At 41.4% G+C, this 26453-nt stretch overlaps 1 protein-coding gene across 5 annotated transcripts in view; it reads left to right on the forward strand.

Annotated features, from left to right (window-relative positions):
* jakmip2 (janus kinase and microtubule interacting protein 2) overlaps nt 1-26453 on the forward strand; it is a 209158-nt gene that overhangs the window by 58511 nt on the left and 124194 nt on the right. The gene's annotated exons all lie outside the window — the stretch shown is intronic.

Raw genomic sequence — 26453 nt, forward strand, 5'->3', positions numbered from 1 at the left:
GGTCTGATATTGGCCTCTAGGGATAAATGTCCTTGAACGTTGTGTCTTGTTGAACACCACAGGGATATGGCATGATTCAAATTTCCTGCAAGATTTTAATAAATATTATAAATATTACAAGGCTATTTTGTTCTGTAAGCAGAAAGAGTGATGATTAGCCAGAACAGATGGGCAGATGTAATCCACTGGGAAGAGAAATGGGTAGAAAATGTCAACACAATTCATTCATATGCCTGCCCGGGGCACTGTGGGTGGTAATTATTTTTAGCTGGTAGACCGTGTAATACATTTTGGTCCATGATAGGAAGAAGTAATCCTTGTGTACCATACTCTCATTGTCCATATGCGGGAGGAAAATAGCTTCCTTTCTACATAAGCTAAAGATGAGGCTTTAATAACGCACCGTTGGTGAATGCTGGTGATTTCAGCTGGTGTGGGCCAGGCATTGTCATTGTGCTGCTAGCATTATAGCACAACTTGAGCTCAGCACTAATGCTTGTATCGTGCAGGAGGGTTGCCCGGTCACGGAGAACAACAGCTGAGGCCTCTCATTCCCTTGGCTCCTGATTTTTTTTTTTTTCCCCCTGCAGTTAAGTGAAGCAAACTGGTGCCTTCTGTGTAAGTGATTGCAGCAGAGAGCTGGTGTCACCGTAGCTCGTGATATTATAATCAGGTGTAACTGGGTTGCTCTTGGAGCAGTTCTCTTTTAGTGGCTCCAGAATGAAGCAGTAATCTTCATAGAATATAAATACTTAGATTATTTCAAATAGCTAATTCCGAGACCCCAACATGTCAGCGGTTATGTGGAGAAGGCAGGAGAATAGGGTTAGGAAGGAAAGATAGATCAGCCGAATCAAATGGCGGAGTAGACTTGATGGGCCAAATGGCCTAATTCTACCCCTATCACTTATGATCTTATGATGAGTCAGAATACAGTAGAAATGTTACAACATTTTGTGATTTTAAAATGTCTTTACTTTATCCCATCTGATAAAGCATAAAAATAAGTTTAATTTGACACCTAATTCACTTTCATATCAGTATTAAAAAAGTTATGGCCATTTTCATACTCAGAAATTAACATCTTGTTCCCTATTGCTTTGTCATTGACTTAACACAAAAGCTGTGATCGAGAAGTCAAAAGCCCATAACTTTCTTAAAAATTGAACTGCTACTGAAAGAGAACAGAAAGAAATGTTCAGTTATTATAGATTGAAGTATTCTGAAACAAATATGAAACCATCTTACTTAGATGACTTGAAATTAAAGCATATAATTAGTTAGTTACCTATTTGTAGCTAATTACAAAATTCAATTACTAGATCTAAACATCTATCCATTTCTTAAGAATAGATTAACATTTTTAAATAGCCTAAGTGTCCAAATAACATTCACACAAGAATTCACAATATAATATAATTTTTAAATCTCATTGTCATGGGTTTATAGGCCAAATGGAAGAAATTTAATGTTTAATACCTGTAAATTAATGGCCATTTAAATCAGCTTGCGAGTGGGTTTTTCTGGAACGCGACCATTTGGAACGTTGCGGTTGCGGTGATTTTAGTCCCCCATATCGGCAGCAAATACACTGCCGGTTCTTCGGGGGGGAAAAAATCACCATTTCGCAACTTAAAATGTGAATTAAATGCATCTTAAGAAACACTTTTATACATAAAAATAAACTACTTTCTTTTACCTGTCCCCTACATAAAATCCGTCCCCGTTGTCGGCGTTGACGGCTTCAGAAGCTGATTTTAAAATTACTCCAGCGATTAACTTGTCGGGCAAATTTTTTTTTTAAACACACAGAACGGCCGTCGGAACGATTCTTTAGCAACATCTTGCACTCCAATAAAATATAATCCAGGACCAAGTCGGGAAAAAACGCGTTTTAACCCCCCCCCCCCTCAAACGCGCCAAAATCGCGCACACGGCCAGTGGCAGAATTGCAGCGCCGCTGAAGGTAAGTATTGTAACATACCTAAATACAGTCACCCCCATCAAAGGCATTAATTTATTTCTCTCTCTCAAACTCTATCAATTGAAAATGCAGGGGTCACTGAGGTCACATTCTGGGGTGTTCACTTGCTCTGTGCTAATATTTTTGAGTCTGGCGCTGGCAAAAACAATGGAAAAAATAGGGAATTCCTAATACAAAATTAATGCAGCTCAAATTGAAATTGAGGGATTTTAAGATCATCCATGAACCTGATTGTATCCTCTATGAACTGGATCACCTTGACTATCATCTCTTCATTTACCTACTTGCCAGGCTGTACTGGATGAAGCCTGTTAAAGTTATGGTGCTTTCTGGGGGCACAGGTACACTGAAAGATATTATTTAAAAATCAAGTTTCAAGAAAATAACAAATATGCATTAAATAATCCTAAACAAGTTAGTAATTTATAATCTAAAATACTAGAAACAGACCAAAATATATTAACCAAACTGCATAAAATTGTTCCACTAAAGTATGCTGTTGAAGAATATTTTTACAGCAAGCATATTACAAAACAAAGGCACAGGTTCTGCAACAGATTTTGTGTTCAGCAGAATGTAAACGGGTTGTGAGTGGAAGGATAACGGGGACGTGGAAAAGTTGTGATGGTTGACGTCACGGCAGCGGTTAGAAATAAAAATGTATAAAAAGGGTAGAAGGCCATCCGGGGGTGTCCAAGAAGTCTGAAAAAAGGTCTCGACCTGAAACGTCACCCACTCCTTCTCTCCAGAGATGCTGCCTGACCCGCTGAGTTACTCCAGCATTGTGTGTCTATCTTATTATTAATAATAATAATAATAATAAATACTTTATTGATCCCCTCAGGGAAATTCAGATGTCCAGAAGCCAACAACCAACAAACCCACACATTCAGAATGAAAGCAGACAAAAAATACATAAAATACAATATGGACAATACCTGAAAGCAATAAATATTTAAAAAGACCCAATAATTAACTATTAAAAATGCAAAGCATCCCCATACAGCCTTATTATAAAAGTTTATTAAATCTAATGGCTGCAGGGGTGAAGGAACTCCTCTACAGCGCAGGGAGAGGAGCCGGTTGTTGTTCCGTGTGCTCTTTTGACCCTCCAGTATTTCATGGAGGGGGTGCCCGGAGTTGTCTTCAGTTCAAAGTGGAAACTGAATAATGAAATACTATTCAAAACAAGTAGGAACGTCTTGTTCTAATTGTGTGAGGTTTTGGTGAGACCACACTTGGAATAAACGTGCAAGTCTGTTCTCTATACCTAAAGAAACTTGCTGTAGAGAGAGTGCAGCAAAGGTTCACTGGATCAATTCTTGTCATGGAGAGATGAGTTGTGGAGAGAGTTCCAGGCCCAAATTTGGGATTATAAAAATAACTTTCTGCAGAATTAGTAATTTATTTCTTGAAGGAGCTGGTATTTAGAAGTGAAAATGCAGAAGGGTGCAATGCGATGGTATTTGCAAATTATCTCTGCCTTGTCGAAATTTTGAGGTATTAGTTAACACACTGGAGGATAGGTACATCACAATGAAAGATCCAAGTGTAGGACACAATAAGGGAACATTTAAGAGAAATCTACAAGCATTTACACTCCTGGAATGAAATCAATGCAAATGTATATTAGTTTGCTTTTAATATAGTCAGAGAAACTTACAGCTTGGAAACGGACCCTTCAGACTCGCCCATGGCAAATACGATGCCCCATCTACACTAGTCCCACCAGCTCGTGTTCAGCCCATATCATTCTAATCCTCTCCTATCCATGTACCTGTCCAAATGTTATTATAAATCCTTCCTCAACTACCCCCTTGGCAGCTCATTCTATGCACCCACCTTCCTCAGTGTGAAATAATTGCCCCTCGGGTTCCTGGTAAATCTTTGCCCTGTCACCTTAAATCTATATCCTCTGGTTCTTCATTCCCATACTCTGGGTAAAAGAAAATGTACATCTACCCTCTCTGTGCCCCTCATGATCTTATACACCTCTATAAGATCACTCCTCATCCTCATGCACTCCAAGAAATAAAGTCCTCGCCTGTCCAACTTCTGTCTGTTTCTCAGGCTCCCAAGTTCCGGCAACATCATCGTAATTCTTCTCTGCACTTTTTTCCCCAACTTAAAATAACTTTACTTGTTATATTTTGACTCAATTAAAATATTGTTTTCCAGTCCACTGTTAGAAGTGAATTATTTCAGACCCACATTCAGAAGAATGACCTTTCTCTCACAGCCCTCAAGCATAAAGAAAGCCCTGCTGAATTTCCACGCATCTCCCCGGGTTTCCAACACTAACATAAGCAGCAGTAATAAATAGTTTATTAAAGTTAAACCGATTGGCTGGCCAGTGAACTTTAATCCCCAGTAGGGAGCTGCCCTCTAAGAATTTAATTTAAATTTCAAAATCAGTACCATGCACAATCTTAACAGACCCCAAAAATACTGATGACCTTCGTGTGAAAATATGCAGAATAGCTTAAGGTAACAAATGGCTCCACCCATGCCTTTGGGTCTTAATGAACGGTTTGACCCTAATTTCAATTTTGAACCTTTTTATGTGACTCTTATAGTCATTATAATGTGATAATGGTATTTTTAATCAGACTTTTAAAAATGGTCTGGTGATTACATTATTTTGGTAAATAATAGATGGATTAAATTTTTTAACAGTTTCTGTGCCTCTTGTTCTCGTACTCTGTCTCGTGGGTCATTGCTCAGATGGCAAAAAAAATACACGTTGTGAATAACTTAATATTTGTGGTCCTGCAAAAAATTCAAGCTTGTAGCTGATACAATTATTCGCACAAAAGCCGTGAGGTTCAAGTCAAAGACAGAATGGTGAAATAGGCGAAGGTATGGGAGTCAAGAGTGTTTTATTGTCATATGTCCCAGATATATTTGTGTGTGTATGTACATATACACACAGATACATACATACTTACATATACACACACATGTATATATATACCTGTATTAACACACGCACACGCGCATGAAAAATTAAACGAACAAGAATAGTGCAAAAAAGACAAAACCAATGCCCTCAAGTCTATGTAGTTCAGAGCTTATTTGAGGTTGTCGTGTCTAATAGCCTGATGGCTGCAGGGAAGAAGCTGTTCCCGAACCTGGGCGTTACAGTTTTCAGGCTCCTGTACCTTCTTCCCGATGGCAGAGGTGAAATGAGTGTGTGGCCAGGGTGGTGTGGGTCCCTGATGATGCTGCCTGTCTTTTTGAGGCAATGACTCCTGTAAATCCCTTTCGAAGGTGGGGAGGTCAGAGCCCTTGATTGACTGGGCAGTGCTCACCACTTTTTGCTGTCTTCTTCACTCTAGGGCATTCAAGTTGCCAAACCAGGCCGTGATGCAACCAGTCAATATGCTCTCTACTGTGCACCTGTAGAAGTTTATATAACACATTCATTTGTAGGATGTACAAAGTTGAATACATTTTGGAGTGATATATTTGATATATTTACAAAGCTCTTCAAGTCAAGAATAGAACCCAAAATGGAATGGATTATATTTGGAATAATAGGAGAAGATACCAATTTAAATAAAGACCAAAATGTTTTTTTTAATTATGGGTTAATAATTGGAAAGAAATTGATACTTAAATTTTGGAAAAATACAACAATACCAACTGTTAAAATGTGGATTAGGAATATGATGGACATAGCACACCTTGAAGAAATGAGACTCCGACTAATAGATAAATATGACCAATTCTTAAGGAGTTGGTCTCCTTTCATCGACTTTTTGGAATCATGTGATGCAGCGGTACCATAAGGATTGCTGATTTCAGTTCATGACGTGGATAGATTTACATCTCCGAATATAGATTTGAAAGATTCTCTTTTAAGGGGCCTTCTCTTCTATTTCTACTTTCCACTTTTTCTTTTTTATTTTATTTTTTTATTTTTTATATACACACTTCACGGTTTTCTACTCTCCACCATCTATTTTTCCACTTTTTCCCCTTTCTATTGTTTTCTTTTTCTTGTCTTGCTTACTTCCTTCTCATAACATAAAACTAGAGGTTGTACATAGAATGGATTACGATATGACATAGTTGGCACCTAAAATTAGGTGCCACTGTATTGTTTTGTACTGTATTAACTTCTAATAAAATAAACAAAAAAAAAAAAACAAAAAAAAAAAAAGAAGTTTAAAAGAATCCTCTCTGACATACAGAATCTCTGCAATCTTCTCAGGAAGTAGAGGTGTTGATGAAGGTTCAGATACTGGTTTACATAAAAAGACACAATGTGCTGGAGTAACTCAGCGGGTCAGGCAGCATCCCTGGAGAACATGGATAGATGACGTTTTGGGTCGAGGCCCTTGTTCAAACATTTTGTTCAACTTTTCCTAGTTGGGACCCTTCTTCAGTAGGGTCCCGACCCAACACATCACCTATCTGTGTTCTCCAAGAATGTTCACAATAAAGATATGCCATTTAATGCGAATAAGGAAATGGTGCATTTAAAGGGAACTGTCATTGAGAATCTGCAAGTTATTCTGAGTTGGGTAGAAGGCCAAAGAGCTTCATATTCACCGACCTTTTGTAATTGAACAAGTTGATAAGGCAGTTCAGGAGGTATCATGAAATACATGGCTTTGCAACAGTGAAATCGACCATGCTTAACCATTCCAAGGGAAACCTAAAATAGTATGTTTTGTACAATTCTAGTTATCACTGTTTGGGAACTGAAACGATGAACATAGGAAGTGTTCAAAATATGTGGGAGTTTGAGTCTGCAGACACAATGGAAAATCTGAAGTTATTTCCCTAATTATTTAAAACTATGAGAAAAAAAAAGCAGTGCTGGAGGAACCTGGTGGGTCAGGGGATATTGTTTATTGTCAGGCAGCATCTGTGGAGGAAATGGACTGACGAAGGGTCTCAACTTGAAAAGTCACATTGAAAGGTTATTTTTCCCTCAAATGCTGTCTGACCCATTGAGTTCCTCCAGCACTCTGTGTTTTTCTTTAGATTTTAGCATCTGCAGTTTCTTGTGTTATTTAAAATTATGTGGTTTTGGTAAAATAGTGGGATTAATTCATATTCAAATTTGAAAGGAGAGTGGAATAGAAAATATATGGTATTGTAGTAGCTGAGTTGTTATACTAAACCTGAATCTAGGCACATTGATTAAGGGAGAATGTAGAAACAAGGAACTGCAGATGCTGGTATACAAAAAAAGCTCCAAAGTGCTGGAGTAAAACAATAGGTTAGGCAGCATCTCTGGAGAAATAAGGTATGGTTGTCCATGTTATTCCAGAGATGCTGCCTGACCCATAGAGTTATTTCAAATCTTTCTAGATTTTTTAGTTTAGAAATACAGAGTGGAAACAGGCCCTTTGACCCACCTAGTCCGCACCGACCAGCGAGTAAGTGATTTATTATCAAATCCATGACATTTCTTATTTAAAATTGAGAGGGGTTTTAAAATGATCTCACTTATTTTGCTCAATGCCCTGATCTTTGAACATTGAGCCCTGGATATGAATCTAAGTTATACCACACATCCTCATCAATAAAACCTCCACGTAAATGGCTACAAGTGCTCACTTGGTTACTGTGGAACACAGCATTGCAAAGGTCCAGTTGAAAAAGTTTCCATGCGTTTAATGCTGGAATACAATGCTGTCCCAAAGACATTTTCTTTGACCTATGCTGCTCTGAAATTATTCTTTTGATGCCAAAGGTGAATTATTAAGCTATCTCCTTTGGAAAAAGACATGTTGAGTTTTGATTTTAAACAACATGTGATGAATCAAGTAACTGAAAAGTAATGCAAGAAACTACTGCTATCTTAAATTCAAATTTGAGCTTCTTTAATGGTTAGTGGTTACAAATCAAAATGTCTCTTTGTAAGTGATGTGTTTTTTTTAAAAAGGTCTACTTTGATCCTTATTGCCAATGCTGTTATTTGCTAAGAATTTTTTTTAACAGTAGTCATGTCTTCACCTTTTCACTAAGATCTGCTGGCTCAGGGTCAGCAATTGTGTTGTTAATTATTAAAATAGATAAACACCAGTCCTGTTTTATAGTCATTGCCATGAATGCTTTCCCTCTGAAGCATCAGTTTGTTCCCATGTTGATTTTATCACTATGCTTGCATAATGACTAGTCCAAGAGCACAAGGTCAGGATCTGTTTTGCTTTTTATCGTTTCTGAAATGTCACCAAAATTTCCAGTATTTATTTTTGTCAGCAATGATCTATATGTTTTTACTGTTATATAACTTTAGATGTCGGGGATCTTTAGGGGGCTTTCTTGTTGAATTGGTTTATATAAAATAGTGTTGGCAATATTAAAGATAGACTACACTGCTAGAAATCCTGGTGATGTCCCCAGAGTGAAAGACAAAATTGCTTTAAATCTGTAATGAACATTACTATGTGGATAGGAATCATGTTATTTTGATGTGTAGTCTATTCTGTCCTAAAGATCGGTTATTCTTCTGGTGTCTGTCATATTCATTACATTTGAATGGCTTTATATTCCAGATTTATTTGTAGATTCAATGAATATATTTTATGGAATGTAAATTTCCTATTTTTGCTGAGCATTTCTTTTCCAGAGATATTGTGATTTGGGTCCCATCTATTTTCGTATTATTCTGCAACTGTCTAGCTAATTGTAGACAAGGGAAAAGCACCCTTATAGATCTTTCAGAAAGTGTTTGTATCTCAATGTAAAATGCACAGTTAAAACAGCAACAAACCAAAGGTTCAATTCAGAAGTCTAATCTTCAATGATTTGCCAAATGCAAGTTACAAAATGGCTATTTTGTAATACAGATTTGCATTTCCTTGTAAATTATAAGGAATAGTAAGCTCAAAAATAGTTTCACCCTAAAGGTGTTCATTTTAACGATTTAAAAAAAAAATATATTATATAATATAATATAATAGAACAATTACAGCACGGAAACAGGCCATCTCGACCCTTCTAGTCCGTGCCGAACACGTATTCTTCCCTAGTCCCATACACCTGCGTTCAGACCATAACCCTCCATTCCTTTCCCGTCCATATAACTATCCAATTTATTTTTAAATGATAAAAACGAACCTGCCTCCACCACCTTCACTGGAAGCTCATTCCACACAGCCACCACTCTCTGAGTAAAGAAGTTCCCCCTCATGTTACCCCTAAACTTCTGTCCCTTAATTCTCAAGTCATGTCCCCTTGTTTGAATCTTCCCTACTCTCAGTGGGAAAAGATTATCCACGTCAACTCTGTCTATCCCTCTCATCATTTTAAAGACCTCTATCAAGTCCCCCCCTTAACCTTCTGTGCTACAAAGAATAAAGCCCTAACTTGTTCAACCTTTCTCTGTAACTTAGTTGCTGAAACCCAGGCAACATTCTAGTAAATCTCCTCTGTACTCTCTCTATTTTGTTGACATCCTTCCTATAATTAGGCGACCAAAATTGTACACCATACTCCAGAATTGGCCTCACCAATGCCTTGTACAATTTTAACATTACATCCCAACTTCTATACTCAATGCTCTGATTTATTAAGGCCAGCACACCAAAAGCTTTCTTTACCACCCTATCTACATGAGATTCCACTTTCAGGGAACTGTGCACAGTTATTCCCAGATCCCTCTGTTCACCTGCATTCTTCAATTCCCTACCATTTACCATGTACGTCCTATTTTGATTTGTCCTGCCAAGATGTAGCACCTCACACTTATCAGCATTAAACTCCATCTGCCATCTTTCAGTCCACTCTTCCAACTGGCATAAATCTCTCTGTAGACTTTGAAAATCTACTTCATTATCCACAACCCCACCTATCTTAGTATCATCTGCATACTGACTAATCCAATTTACCACACCATCATCCAGATCATTGATGTACATGACAAACAACAGTGGACCCAACACAGATCCCTGTGGCACCCCACTAGTCACTGGCCTCCAACCTGACAAACAACCATCCACCATTACTCTCTGGCATCTCCCATTCAGCCACTGTTGAATCCATCTTGCTACTCCACCATTAATACCCAACCATTTAACCTTCTTAACCAACCTTCCGTGAGGAACCTTGTCAAAGGCCTTACTGAAGTCCATATATACAACATCCACTGCTTTACCCTCATCAATTTCCCGAGTAACCTCTTCAAAAAATTCAAGAAGATTAGTCAAACAATACCTTCCAGGCACAAATCCATGTTGACTGTTCCTAATCAGACCCTGTTTATCCAGATGCTTATATATATTATCTCTAAGTATCCTTTCCATTAATTTGCCCACCACTGACGTCAAACTAACAGGTCTATAATTGCTAGGTTTACTCTTAGACCCCTTTTTAAACAATGGAACAACATGCGCAGTACGCCAATCCTCCGGCACTATTCCTATTTTTAATGACATTTGAAATATTTCTGTCATAGCCCCTGCTATTTCTACACTAACTTCCCTCAATGTCCTAGGGAATATCCTGTCCGGACCTGGAGACTTATCCACTTTTATATTTCTCAAAAGTGTCAGTACTTCCTCTTCTTTGGTCCTCATAGTTTCCATAGCTACTCTACTTGTTTCCCTTACCTCACATAATTCAATATCCTTCTCCTTGGTGAATCCCAAAGAAAATAAATTGTTCAATATCTCCCCCATCTCTTTTGGCTCTGCAGATAGCTGTCCACTCTGACTCTCTAATGGACCAATTTTATCCCTCGTTATCCTTTTGCTATTAATATAGCTGTAGAAACCCTTTGGATTTACTTTCACCTTACTTGCCAAAGCAACCTCATATCTTCTTTTAGCTTTTCTAATTTCTTTCTTAAGATTCTTTTTACATTCTTTATACTCCTCAAGCACCTCATTTACTCCATGCTGCCTATAATTATTGTAGATCTCTCTCTTTTTCCGAACCAAGTGTCTAATTTCTGAAAACCATGGCTCTTTCCAATTTTTACTATTTCCTTTCAGCCGAACAGGGACATAAAGATTCTGTACTCTTAAAATTTCACCTTTAAGTGTCCTCCATTTCTCTTCCACATCTTTCCCATAAAACAAACTGTCCCAATTTACTCCTTTTAAATCCTTTCGCATCTCCTCAAAGTTAGCCTTTCTCCAATCAAAAATCTCAACCCTAGGTCCAGTTCTGACCCTCTCCATAATTATATTGAAACTAATGGTATTGTGATCACTGGTCCCGAACTGTTCCCCAACGCATACCTCTGCCACCTGACCCGACTCATTTCCTAACAGGAGGTCCAGCACCGCCCCTTCTCTAGTAGGTACTTCTATGTATTGCTGCAAAAAACTATCCTGCACACATTTTACAAACTCCAACCCATCCAGCCCATTTACAGAATGTGTTTCCCAGTCTATGTGTGGAAAATTGAAATCTCCCACAATCACTACCTTGTGCTTACTACTAATATCTGCAATCTCCTTACATATTTGCTCTTCCAATTCTCGCTCCCCATTTGGCAGTCTATAATACACCCCTATAAGTGTTGCTACCCCTTTCCCATTTCTCAGTTCCACCCAAATAGCCTCCCTAGACGAGCCCTCTAATCTATCCAGCCAAAGCACTGCTGTAATATCTTCCCTGATAAGCAATGCAACACCTCCACCTCATGCCCCTCCAATTCTATCACACCTGAAGCAACGAAATCCTGGAATATTTAGTTTCCAATCACAGCCCTCCTGCAACCATGTTTCACTGATCGCCACAATATCATACTTCCAGGTGTCAATCCAGGCTCTAAGTTCATCCACCTTTCTTACAATGCTCCTAGCATTAAAATATACACATTTAAGAAACCCACCATCTCTTATTCTCTGTTTATTGTCTTTTTCTTCTCTCTCCCCTACATTTTGGGTCAGAGTGCTACCATTCTCTGCCTCCTGCCTTACACACTGACTGCTAGCTTTCCCAATTCGAGTCCCTCCCCCCAACCATACTAGTTTAAAGTCTCCCCAGTAGCCTTTGCAAATCTCCCCGCCAGGATATTGGTCCCCCTCGAGTTCAAGTGCAACCCGTCCTTTCTGTACAGGTCGCACCTTCCCCAAAAGAGGTCCCAATGATCCAGAAACTTGAATCCATACCCACTGCACCAGTCCCTCATCCACGCATTTATTCTCCACCTCGCTCCATTCCTACTCTAACTGTCTCGTGGCACAGGCAGTAATCCTGAGATTGTTACCTTTGCAGTCCTTTTCCTTAACTCTCTACCTAACTCCCTAAATTCTTCTTTCAGGACCTCTTCTCTTTTTTTACCTATGTCGTTGGTACCTATATGTACCACAACCTCAGGCTCCTCTCTCTCCCATTTCAGGATTTCTTGGACACGTTCAGACACATCCCTGACCGTGGCACCAGGGAGGCAAACTACCATCCGGGTCTCCTGTCTACGTCCACAGAATCGCCTATCCGACCCCCTGACTATAGAGTCCCCTATTACAATTGCCCTCCTCTTCTTTTCCTTACCCTTCTGAGCAACAGGACCGGTCTTTGTGCCAGAGGCCCAGCCGCTGTCGTTGCCCCCAGGTAGGCTGTCTCCCCCACCCTTACTCAAACATGAGTACTTATTTTCAAGGTGTACAGCCACCGGGGTACTCACCAGTCCCTGCCTCTGCCCATTGCCCTTCCTAACTGTGACCCAGTTTTCTGTCTCCCGTGGTCTTGGAGTGACCACCTCCCTGTAACTCCTTTCTATGACCTCCTCGCTCTCCCTGAGCAGACAGAGGTCATCAAGTTGCTGCTCCAGGTTCCTAACACGGTCCCTTAGGAGCCCCATCTCGACGCACCTGGCGCAGATGTGGACGTCTGGAGAGCACTCAGACTCCATGACCTCCCACATCTGACACCCAGAACAGTAAACTGCCCTGGCCCTCATTCTCCCCCTTATCCGAATACAATAAAGCCTTACCCGGGATACAAGCCAATCAGCTGCTTCCTCTGATCCTCTTCCACCAATTAGAGGCTTCCACCAGAATCCTTCTCTGGAAGTGAGATGGAACGTTACAGATTTGGGTAACTCACAGCTCCAGGTAACTCCTCCTCGCACTAACGGCTCCCCGGGCCTCAGTAAACGCAAGCCCCGCGCTGTTTTTATACTTACAGCTCCAGGCAACTCCTCCTCTCACCAACGGCTCCCCGGGCCTCTCTATTCTCTATATATTCTCTAAGTTCTTCAAAGTCACAACTGCATAAATCAGCAGCATTTCAATCATGCATATTTACATTTTTTTCGTTTTCTGCTGTGCTGTTTTGAACTTCTAGGAATATTTATTCAGATGCTTTTCAATGAACATCACATTGAATATAGAACATAAAACAGTACAGCACTGGAACAGGCCTTCAATGTCTGTGCCAAACATGATACCAAGACAAACTCTTATCTGCCTGCATATGATCCATATCATCCTTTTCCTGCATATCCGTGTGCCTTTTCCAAAACTTTCTTAAATGCCACGATCGAATAAACCTCCACCACCGCCGCGGCAGCATATTCCAGTCATCCATCACATTGGGGCGGCACAGTGGCGCAGTGGCAGAGTTGCTGCCTAACAGTGCCAGCGACCCGGGTTTGATCCTGACTTGTGGGTGCTGTCTGCACGGAGTTTGTATGTTCCCCCTATGATCGCATGGGTTTTTTAACCGGGTGCTGCAATTTCCACCCGCACTCCAAAGCCGTATCAAAATTGTAGGTTAATTGGCTTCAGTAAAATTGTAAATTGTCCCAAGTGTCTATGATAGTGCTAGTGTATGGGGTAAATGCTGGTCGGCACAGACTCCGTGGACCAAAGGACCTGTTTTCGCATTGTATCTCTAAAGTCTCAAGTAAAGCTACATATCTCCTTTTGAACTTTGATACTCTCACCTTATCGATAATACCTATAGTATTAGATATTTCCATCCTGGGATCCTGGGAGGTTCTGTCCATCCAAACTATCGCCTACCATTAGTTTTTCCAGGTGAGGCAGAGGTTCACCTGCTCCTCATCTATTGCATCCGCTGTTCTAGGTGTCAACTGCTCTACATCGGTGAGATCAAGCTCAGGTTTGGCGATCGCTTCGCCCAACACCTCTGCTCAGTTCACATTAACCAACCTGATCTCCCGGTGGCTCAGCTCTTGTACTCCCCCTTCCATTCCAAATCTGACCCTTTTGGCCTGGGCCTCCTCCATGGCCAGAGTGAGTTCCACCGCAAATTGGAGGAGCAGCACCTCATATTTTGCTTGGGTAGTTTACACCCCAGCGGTATGAACATTGACTTCTCGAATTTCAGGTAGTCCTTCCTTTCTCCCTCCTTCCCCTCCCCTTCCCAGCTCTCCCACAGCCTACTGCCTCCGCCTCTTCCTTTCTTCTTCCCGCCATTCCCGTTTTCACCTAGCCCACAGCTAACTGTTTCCTTCATTATCGTAACTTTTTTGCATATCTTTCATTCATTTGTTCTATATCTCTCTATATCACCATCTATGATCTCTTGTTTCCCTTACCCCTGACTCTCAGTCTGAAGAAGGGCCTCGACTCAAAACATCACCTATTCCTTTTCTCCAGCGATGCTGTCTGACCCGCTGAGTTACTCCAGCTTTTTGTGTCTATCTTCGGTAAAACCAGCATCTGCAGTTCCTTCCCACACAGTATTATTTGCAAGTTAGTTAAATAAACCTGATGTGTTTAGTTTTGTTGAATTAATAACATCTGCATTAATATCACTATGGTCATGTGGCATGGGGATAAATTAAGAATTGATGCACCACTCATAGCTTTGTCTAGTGGAAGACCAAATATGTTATTGCTTAGTCAGCATGGACTGTATTTAGATTGACAAACGGAAGACAATTTAAACCTTGTCTGTTTACTTCACTGGTCACACTTGTCTTGTTATTTTCAAGTACAGTGCAAACTCTTTCCCACATTAGTAAACTTAATCATTAGATTCACAGGCAAGCTGATGGCTTGGATGGTAAATGAAGTGTGAAACTGAGCCACGCAAAGCAGAAGACCCCTATCTTTGTTTCCCAGACTGCATCCCATTACCTGATTGAAACAGGATAGCTACAGAGGGACATTGGATTTGCTTCAATGTCCCAGGGTTAGGAATATGAAAATCAATTCAGCTTGACACACAACAACGCCAGCAGGGAAGTATATTATTTGGGGCATCGGGCTTATAAAAGTCACTGTATCACATGTCTGCCACTGTATCACATGTCTGGTGACCCAGGTTCAATTCTGATTTGTGGTACTAACTATGTGGCATTCTCACATTCTTGTGTAGTTTTCCTTTGGGTGCTTTAGTTTCATCCCACAGCCTAAAGATATGGGTTTAATAGGATAATCATCCATTATAAATGGCCCTGAGTGTGCAGGCGAAACTGGAGGGAGATAATGGGAATGTGGGGAGAATAAAATGGCATTAGTGTAGGGATAGTGTTCATGGACGTATGTGGGGCCCAGTCAGGGCCGGCCTTAGGGGGTGCGGGGCCCAATTGGGAACAATTTTGGTGAACCCCAGATTCCCAGCCAAGGTGTGTCAGCCCAGTTATTTAGTATATATTATGAAATTGTACACTTGGTGCTATGGATTATACACTGTGTGAATCTCTCCCGCTCCCTCCCGTTTGACTGTCAGTAGCTCCACTGGCTTCCAACCTTTACCGTAGCTGCGAATTATGTGATTGGACATAATGTCCTTGGAGACAGCGGCTGATTGGACGGGAGGAGACCTATTTGTTGATTGGACGTGAATTTTAAGGCAAGCTGATTGGTGATTGGATGCAACCCCCTTAGAGACAGCGTTTGATTGGCCGCCAAATAAAATTGTCAAATAGGAAAACAAAAATCGCTGGTCGGTGCGAACTCAGTGGACTATCTGGTTGTATCTCCAAACTAATCTGGTTGTATCAACCAGACTATCTGGTTGTATCTCCAAACTAATCTGGTTGTATCAACCAGACTATCTGGTTGTATCTCCAAACTAATCTGGTTGTATCAACCAGACTATCTGGTTGTATCTCCAAACTAAACAGTATAACATGCAGGTACATTCATTTAAAATTAAATTCAGTGATTATTTCACATGATTTCTCACTGTGTAAAGCTCAATATCTGACCAATTTCTGTTTAACACGTTTGGTCTGCCGTGAGCATTTTTCTCTCCCAAAACAGTTCACATCTAGCAAACCGATCAACAAACCAGACAGCAGTTGGACACAGTCATTGAAACATAGAAACATAGAAAATAGGTGCAGGAGTAGGCCATTCGGCCTTTCGAGCCTGGACCGCCATTCAATATGATCATGGCTGATCATCCAACTCGGTATCCTGTACCTGCTTTCTCTCCATACCCCCTGATTCCTTTAGCCACAAGGGCCACATCTAACTCCCTCTTAAATATAGCCAAAGAACTTGCCTCAATTACATTCTGTGGCAGAGAATTCCAGAGATTCACCACTCTCTGTGTAAAAAACGTGTTTCTCATCTCAGTCCTAAAAGATTTCCCCTTTATCCTTAAACTGTGACCCCTTGTTCTGGACTTCCCCAACATCGGGAACAATCTTCCTGCATCTAGCCTGTCCAACCCCTTAAGAATGTTGTAAGTTTCTATAAGATCCCCCCTCAATCTTCTACATTCTAGCGAGTACAAGCCGAGTCTATCCAGTCTTTCTTCATATGAAAGTCCTGACATCCCAGGAATCAGTCTGGTGAACCTTCTCTGTACTCCCTCTGTGGCAAGAATGTCCTCCCTCAGATTAGGAGCCTAAAACTGTACGCAATACTCCAGGTGTGGTCTCACCAAGACCATGTACAACTGCAGTACAACCTCCCTGCTCCTATACTCAAATCATTTTGCTATGAATGCTAACATACCATTTGCTTTCTTCACTGCCTGCTGCACCTGCGTGCCTACTTTCAATGACTGGTGAACCATGACACCCATGTCTCGTTGCATCTCCCCTTTTCCTAATCGGCCACAATTCAGATAATAGTCTACTTTCCTGTTTTTTGCCACCAAATTGGATAACATCACATTTATCCACATGATATTGCATCTGCCATGCATTTGCCCACTCACCCAGCCTATCCAAGTCACCTTGCAGCCTCCTAGTTTAGAGGGGTTTAAATGGTTTGGAGATGTTTAGAGGGCTTCAGATGGGTTCAGGTGTGTTTAGAAGTGTGTAGAGGGGGTTTAGAGGAGTTCAGAGGGTCCCAGAGGGGTTTAGAGACGTTATAAGCCCCCCGTGAGAAATTATATTTCTCTGAAATTGAAGATAGACATAAAGCTGGAGTAAATCAGCAGGACAGGCAGCACAGCGACTCTGGAGAGAAGACCCTTCTTCAGTCTAAACTGAACTCTCGTCTGTGAGAGTACTTGTGATTGTCTGAAGAAGGGTCTCGACCAGAAACGCAACCCTCTCCCCAGAGCCGCTGCCCGTCCCGCTGAGCCACCTTCAACTTCAGAGCCAAACAAAAAACACAGAGTGCTGGAGGAACTCAGCGGGCAAGGCGGCTGCCTCACCCGCTGCGTTTCTCCAGCATTTTTGTCTACCGCTAAACATCAATGATTCCGGGAATGCCGAGGCGACAGGGTGAGAGAGCTAGAGAGAGACGAGATGGGGAGCGGGAGAGAGAGAGGGAGGGAGAGAGCAAAACACAGAGAGACACAACGTAGGTCAGTAGGTGAATGACTAACCTGCACACCAGGAAGAAGCCCCATCTCGCGGTCCGGGGCCCTTACTCACGATGGTGAGTTTAAAGAAATTCTTAAAGGATTGGCATGCAGGCCCCGAGCTCGCGTTAGAGGTACTGCTGACTGGTTTAGTGTGGTGCTCATTCCAGACCCTGCCCTCTTGAGCCGAATATTTTGGACACTTTGTCCAGTTTTTTAGGCTTAGTTTGGTAACTTAGCCAGACAGCAGGATCTGTGGTTGTGAGGTCGGCGTTCTCACAGTCCTGTAAATTTCTTAAGTTGAGGGCAGGTTTTATGACTTCCTGAGAAGTTGCTGAGCATTGCGAGCAGTAGGGTCAGGTGTTTTGCCATACTACCCTGACCCTCTGGAAAGAGCATGCGAAAATGATAGCCAACGTCAGGGATATCAAATTCATTTTGAGATATTTGGGTTTTTAAAAGCTATGCTCAATGCACCCCCCAATAACGGTGGGCACTTTGAGTTAATGCAATTTAGGGGAGGCGTGATGAAATCCAACACCTCATGACTACCTGTCTTGGAGAGGTTTTTTTGAAAAGAACAGGTAGTAAGCTGGCCGCCAGTTGAGACTGAAAAGCCATCTCGCTAGTGGTGGAGCCACATAGCGGCCACACCCAGCAGCTCTACCTGATCCTGTACCTCAGCATACTCCTCTTCAGCCAGTGACCCCTCTTCTTGACCAGCCCAGTTCTGGTCCCCATCGATCCCTCGACAAGGGAGATGGCCAGTGTGGAAGCACTGGAGTGGGAGTGTTAGCTCCCTTGGCGGACTTGCCCCTGCTCCTGAGGCAAGTCTCGCTGGAGTTTTTAGCTCTCTGACATTCCTCTGGCTTGGAGAAACAGACACTCTTGTTTCTTGTTTGAAGTGTTGATTCCATCTTCCGTGTCTGTCTCCAGCCTGAGGTTGGTCCTGACCTTGCTGTTAGAGGCTGTCTGCCGTTTTCGGGCGGCATTTCAGCGGTTCTCGGGCGGCAAGTCTCCTTGTCGGGAGTCTGCAGGGGTGCCGGCCGGTTTTTAAATTTCCCTCCGGTCCGCTGCTGTTGGTCAGACAGCTGTTTTAGCGGACTGGGCATCAGCGCAGCACCCGTGTCTGTGGACCGCAGCGTGTGCGGTCCCGTTGCCGCCTCTCCCCCCCTCCACTGTCGGCTCCTCCCTGGAGTCGAACGGGGGCCGCTTCCCTCTGCTGCTTTGCTCCCCCTGGAGCAAAAACAAACGCAAAGTCGCTAGTTTAAACTGAAGGTAAGTACTCACCTAACGGTCCTTTCCTTCAGGCTTGTAGCGGGAGCTGCCTACTCCCGCTGCGTCGCTGTTGCCTGCGTGAACGCAATGTCGCGCATGTGTGCTGAGCGGGCTCTTCACGTAGTCACTCGCGTGACTCCGAAGTAAAGTTATAAACCAGATTTGTCGCTTTGAAAATTTTAATTAAGTTTGAGGTTACACAGAAACAGCCAATCACACCAAAGTAAAATAAAATACAGTGTGAAACTTTCCAATAGAATAATTGGGGAGATGCAGCATAGAAACGGGACCTACAGCCCACCAAATCCGAGCTGACCATTAATCACCGATTTACATCCATCCTACATTAATGCCATTTTATTCTCACCACACATTTCAATCAAAGTTCCCCCCAGCACACACACGCTCACACCCTGTCTCTATAGTCTTTGAGATGTGCGGGGAAACCGGAGAACTCAAAGGAAACACATGCAGTTGTAGATAGAATGTCAAAGCTCCACCTAGTCACTGCCAAGTCAGGATGATCCTGGATCTCAGGTGCTGAAAGGCAGCATCTACACTAGGTGCACCACGATGCTGCCCTTGTGTTATGCTGGAAGTTCTGGTTCAACCAGTGTCAAACACCACTCTGCAAGGTCAGGCTCTGTGTACTTTTACTCTTTTTGTACCTAAACCACGGAGAAAATCGTTTTACATGAATTATGGAAATAATTTTGGGGAATAAATGTTTTCAAAGCATTTTCGAGGCGCTGCATCTGCACTTTCATTTGTCATATTAAAAATGGAACACCATTCCAATAAATTCAGTAGGTTTTTTTTCCTACCCTTTTAATGCTATTTATTGATTAATGCTTTCAGTCAGAATAAATTCCTGCTTTACCAGTATAATATGCTTACTCCTGCTTCATAACTCATTTAACTATCAAATTAAGGAAACTATTTTCAGCTTGAAATTGCTTGACTCAGTGAAAGAAAATGTACTACCAGCAGAGAAGGGTGAAAGTCTTGTCCAGTGATGTTCTATGTAGCTAGTCTCGGAAAATCTGTTTCTGCACTGCCAAACTTTGCTTCCATTCCCATAGAGATTTTATATATTATTTTATATTGTTGCTTTGTGGAGAGAGGCCATTTGGCACATTGATCCCATTCCCCACCCATTCCCCTGTAACTTATTCTCTCCCACATGCCCATCAATGCTACCTTGGCTCACCTTATGGTAACCAGCATCTCTCTTTAAGCCACCTCCCTGTGGTGCTTTTTGCTGGGATGTTTATATAAATTAGTGTTTTCCTAGAACATTCCCTGGAAACAGTTTAGAATTGGCTATTTTCGTCATGAGTTTGGAGTCAAATATAGGCCAGAACAGCCCAGGATGGCACGGTGGTGCAGCGGTAGAGTTTTTGCCTTGCCGCGCCAGAGACCAGGGTTCCATCCTGACTACGGAGCTGTCTATATGGAGTTTGTATGTTCACAGGTTCACAAGTTATAGGAGTAGAATTAGGCCTGTTAGCTGTTAGGTATGTTCTTCCCATGACCTGCGTGGGTTTTCTCCAGGTGCTCAGATTTCCTCCCACACTCCAAAGATGTACAGGTTTTGTAGGCTAATTGCCTTCGTAACATTGTAAATTATCCCTAGTGTGTGTAGGATACTGCTAGTCTATGGGGATCGCTGGTCGGTGTGGACCCGGTGGGCCGAAGGGCCTGTTTCTGCGCAGTATCTCTAAACTAAAACTAAAGCTCAGGCTTGTATGTTTTCACCTCTGAAAGATATTGATGAACCTTTGCTTCTTTATTATCATCCACTGTAGACTGATCCATTTTACTGATTTCCAGAATTTAAAATGTAAAATCATACCATATTGGGAGTTAAAAAACAACAAACCGTGAGAGGAATTCAACAATTCAGGCAGCATCTGTGGAGGGAAATGTCTGAAGAAGGGTTTGGACCTGAAATGTCATCTGTCCATTTCCTTGCACTTTGTATTTTTACTCCAGCATTGATTCCAGTATCTGCAGTCCCTTGTGTCTCCAGTGCCACACTGAGTATTGAACTAACTATATTACCCTCTATTGTTTTCCCTTGAGTTTCTCTTAGTTTTATTCAGGCTCCATGATACATTTTTTTTTTAAAGCATAGCTCTACCCCAAGATAAGATAAGAAACAATGTAAGATTATTTTTCTATATTAATTTTAAAGTCCTGGGTGACATTAATGGCAACGGCAGAAAAATCCTGTAAAAAACCCCCAGAAAATGCAGACTATTTTCTGAATTTATATCCTGTTTTTTTTTTTTTTTAACAATCTCATTACAGCTATAGGTACTTTTGAATGATTGTAATGTAGGGAACATCAAGTCTGTTTCATGTTTAGATAGTTCCCTCAAAGAGCAAAATGATTGTTTTAAAAGGTTCTCTTTTTGCTGATATTCATTGTGGAATAAATTTTGTTGGGACAGTGGGGAACACTGGCATCAAACCTGAGAAGACAGATTGAGCCTTGGTTTAATGTTTGTTCTGAGAGGTGATATGTCTGATGGTGCATTATCCTCTTGGTATTGTAATGAACTGCCAGCCAAGTTTCTAATGGAGTGGGAGTTGTGTGTAATATAAACCAAGAGGCAATGGATATGTCCACTGAGCCCACAGGAGACGGCCTGGATTTCTTTGGTAAAGGGTAAAGAATAAGTTGTTTCCTCAACTAAATTGTAGGCTTTAGGCTTTAGAGATACAACGCAGAAACAGGCCCTTCAGCCCACCGTCCGCGCCAACCAGCGATCACCCCATACACTAGCACTATCCTACACACTGTGGACAGTTTACAATTTTACCAAATCCAATTGACCTACAAACCTGTACATCTTTGGAGTGTGCGAGGATGGCTTTGCTCAATGGTTTCTTGTAGACAACTGATTGCATTGTGTTCAATTTTACAGCAACCCACAGCCATGCAGGTACATCACCCAAGTCACGCGAGGAGTCTTGAGAGCTTGCAAACTAGGGGCAAGAGTTTTATTGTCATATGTCGCACAACGGAACGATTAAATTCTTGCTTGCAGCAGCACAGCAGATATATAAACCCAGTACTCTGTAAACACTATGATAAACAACAAAGAGAAGTCAGTATATATATTTAAAAAAATAATATTAGTGCAAAGCCAAGAGCCATGCCTTGTCAATGTCATTCAAAGCTTGTAGGAAGGAACTGCAGATGCTGGTTTACACCGAAGATAGACATAAAATGCTGGAGTAACTCAGTGGGACAGGCAGCATCTCTGGAGAGAAGGAATGGATGAAGTTTCAGGTCGAGACCCTTCTTCAGACTGAGAGTCAACCATTCTATATTTTCCTTGAGCATTGTCCCCTTTGATCAGTCGTTGCACCTTCTTCTCAATGGCAGGAGTGAAATAAGAGTATGGCCAAGGTGATGTGGGTCTCTGAAGATGTTGGAGGCCTTTTTGAGGCAGCATCTCCTGCAGATCCCTTCCACGGTATGGGGGTCAAAACCCATTATGGACTGGGCAGTATTACCAGTATGATCTTCCCCCAACCCTGTATTACAATTTTCTGGTTTAAAGGTGCTGAGGTTATTGATTACTCTCTTGTTGCTCGCCCACTGAAATTGCTTGGCAGTCTAAGCCATCAACTCTACCAAAGAGGAGTCGTACTTAGCACTTGGTCATGCTGCCATGCAAGAGAACATGCACTGCTAAGTTGTACACTGCCAGAGCTCGTACTCTGGGCATCAACTATTTACAGTAATCAGGAGGGTTGAACAAGCAGCTCAGCGGGAGAGTGAAGTGGTGCTCATTAATTAAGTTTAATCAACTCAAAGGCTTGGAGCCGCTGAGGAATCATTTTGTCAGTCTAGTCACTTTGCACACAAGACTGAATCTGATCTGTTTGAGAGCTCCAAGTATGATATGATGTTTGCATGTATTTATGTAGCTTGGGTTAAAACAATCTGATTGTCTGAATCTATATAACCAGCAGCCAGACTCTTGAAGCATTGCTTAGATGAGAGCACAACACAGCTAGAAGAATTTGTTCGGGCTTAGGGTGAGTTCACTTCGTTAAGGTTCAAGTGTTTTTTTAAATATTCAAGATGTCTCACTTTCAATAAAGCCATTGTAATAACAGCTGCACGGCAGCAAACAGACAACACTGGTTTCCTGACATAAGCAACCAAGACAGCATATCAAATTTATTAAACATTAAAGCAATAAATGAACAGTAAACTGTTAAGTAGCGTATTTGCAATTATTGCAAACTGTAACAACCTCACCAGCAGTAAAGCTTCAACTCCCAACATGAAACTGACCTTTCACTCTTGCAACATTTTTAATACGTTCACAACATTTCAGAAGCATCAGAACGAACGCTTAAATTGCCAAAGCATAGTAGACTACAAGCCAAATGCTGTAAATGTGATTGGCACAGATAGGATTTATGGTCAGCATGGATGTGGTGGGCCGAAGGGCCTGCTTTATGACTCTTTTGTGCTCGACAACTTGAAGAGCTTTAATAAGTCTAATATCTTGGCAGATTAAAGGAAGTGTTATAACACCTGTTATTTCATGTGGCCTGGTAGTTGTGTGGGGGAAGAACTTGGCGTACAAACTTTCTCCAATAGGCTCCGTTCATTTGGCCAACGAAGATAAAACATTTCGTCACGTGGTCAACATGAGCTGCTCAGCTACAGCAAAAGGCCTAACCTCTGAATCAGCAACAAATTCATGCAAAGTATCAAATCCAGCAATCCTGCAGACTAACTGATCATCATCAGCATAGAGACACCAAGAACTGCAGATGCTGGAATTTTGAACAAAACACAAAGTGCTGGCCTAACTCATCAGGTTAGGTCAGACAGCACCTCTGGAGAGAATAGACAGGTGACGTTTTGGGCCAAGACCCTTTTTCCAGTAAGGGTTTGAGTTGAGACCCTGACCGGAAATGTCGCCAATCCGTTCCCTCCAGAGATGCTTCCTGAATTACTCTAACACCTTGTGTTTTGATCATCAGCCGAAAATAAGGCTGAGATGCACAGCTGAGCTGGGAAGCCAGGTTATCTCCATTGGGGTTGTATAGGGAAGTTTAGGAAGTCTGCACATGATACAAAACAGTCAGGCCATCAAGAGGTTATGGATGGTGTTTGAGCATCTAAGTGTCATATCAAATTTTCTCTGTTTGGGAGAGGCAAGGGAATGTGCAATAAGTGGGAGTTCTGATGTGTGGATAAATTACATGGTGCTTGAAGCATACGTCCATACATCCCTAAGCATAGCCAGAGAAGTGAATGTGGTGGTTTGAAAATAACGCATCTTTGCTTTCCTTTATTAGCTAAGACAGGGAATATTAAGAAGCACCTTTCAATAGCTGATATTGAGATATGTATTGCATGTAATTATGTGGCTCTATGTACAGCAACATCTTATCTATCTTTTTTTTTCTCTGATCACCTTGGAGTAACTAACTCCCACGTGGTTGCAAAATATCAAAATGTATTTTCAGATTTCTTTGAAGATATTTTGGGACAAAGGCCTTTGACTGGTATTTTTCAAAATTACATAAATCTGATATTCACAAGTTTGTGCTGGAATTAAATAGCTTGACCTGCACCCCCCACTCCCCAACCCCACCCCCACCTCATAATCCGTTCCAATTAAGTTAAGCAATCAGTGAATACTGAGGGATGCATTGAAGCTTGCTGCTGAATAAGGGTCTGTGGGGAAGAACCGCTGTCTGGGCTTCTACTTTCACTGGACAGTGCGGGGCTAGGCTCTGAGTTGCATCCGCTCCAACCCTTCCGGGATGCATTGTTGAAGAGAGGAAAGTTGTAGTGTTGATGTATTGAAAGATAATGAATTGAATTGCTGATGCACTGATTGTGCTGATTGTATTTACTGTGCATACTATGAATAAAGAGTACTTTATATAAAAATAATGTAGAGAAAGATTACATTTATTGTATCTATTATGAATATAGAGTACTATATATTTTTTTTTTAATTGATATCCAGATACATAGCTAGATGGCAGGGAGTTTGCTGGGAGTCATTTTCTCTTATTTTAAACATCCATAGTCCCCAGGTTTTTGAATTACATGCAAAGTCTTTAATTATGTTTTACAAACTGTCAATATTCATTGTGTTTATTTAAATGCATCAGTGGGAAATAATAGGGAGATTGCTTCACCCTTTGACAAGCAATGGTGCCTTATATGGAGTAAATTGGGACAGGCTGAAGCATCTGCAGGCTCTGAGATAAAATCTCACAATTTCCATGCATTGGCCACAAAACTAGCAAATTTATTTTGCAGAAATTCGAATGTGCATATTTTGGGAAATTTGCTAAATAGATGATCTAGCTCTCAAGACGAATCTTGGACACGTTACGCTGTTTCAAATCAGCGCACTGCTTTATCAAAACGTACGAAGGAGTTCCTATCTGTGTCTGATCTGTGAGTGATTGATGCTGGCAATGAACTGGAAAGGCAATCTTTTTCTGCACTAATTTACTTTATGCTGATGCAGGCAAACAAATTAAAATCTCCTGCCTATACCATGTTGTTAGGGATAAAGGAGAACCTCGCTCTCCCCCTTTAATTTAATTAAAGGAGTGACAGGTTGCCTGAGTGTATTTATAAGCTAACAATTGATACTGAGAATTGCTCGGATATTTTGATTCTGTGGAATTCGGAACACAGACTTCCAGCTGATCGTCCTGAAGCTTGCCTGTTAATGACCAGTTTCTATCTCAGGTAATACATTTGGATTTTTTTCATTTTATTAACTGTGAAATAAATCAGCAGCTTTTGTTATTTATCCTGTTCTATTCTAGCCTTGTCAATTATAGGACATCAGCCACTTCATGTTGCTTAGGACCACAATGTTTTCGAGCTTGTTGCTATTCACTTCGCAAGGTCTCAAAAACTTGTTGATGCAAGAATCACCAGTAAACTATGTTACTTTAAGGCGTGTGAAGTGGGATATTTTAAAGAGATGAATTGACCTCAGTAATCCGATATCTGATCTAGTTTACACTGCAGTGTTTCAAAGCACCATTGGTTGTTTGACCACTTGGATCTGCTTAATTTTAGCATATGAACAAAAAACGTTACCACTTAACACTAAATAACCCTTCAAGCCAGATCCCCAAACAGACAGGACATGCTTGGCTCAATAAGCACTGGACATCTTACCATGACCTCTGCCTGGAAACCTCAACAAGATGCCTGAGCTACATGTTAACATTTCCAGATTAGTCTTGCATAACAAATGAGCATTAGAAATTTGAAATAAATTTGCATCTTCTCTTTTAGTTTAGTGTAGAGATACATGGAAACAGGCCCTTCAGCCCTCTGAGTCAGCGCAGACTATCGATCACAGTTTACACTAGTTCTGTGCTATCCCACTTTCTCATCCATGCCCTACACATAATTTTACAGTGCCCAATTAACCTGCAAACCTGCACACCTCTAGGGTGTGAGAAACCAGAGCACCCAAAGGAAACCAATGCGGTCACTAGGAGAACGTGCAAA

Source organism: Amblyraja radiata, chromosome 11, assembly GCF_010909765.2.
Source record: "Amblyraja radiata isolate CabotCenter1 chromosome 11, sAmbRad1.1.pri, whole genome shotgun sequence".
Lineage (NCBI taxonomy): Eukaryota > Metazoa > Chordata > Chondrichthyes > Rajiformes > Rajidae > Amblyraja > Amblyraja radiata.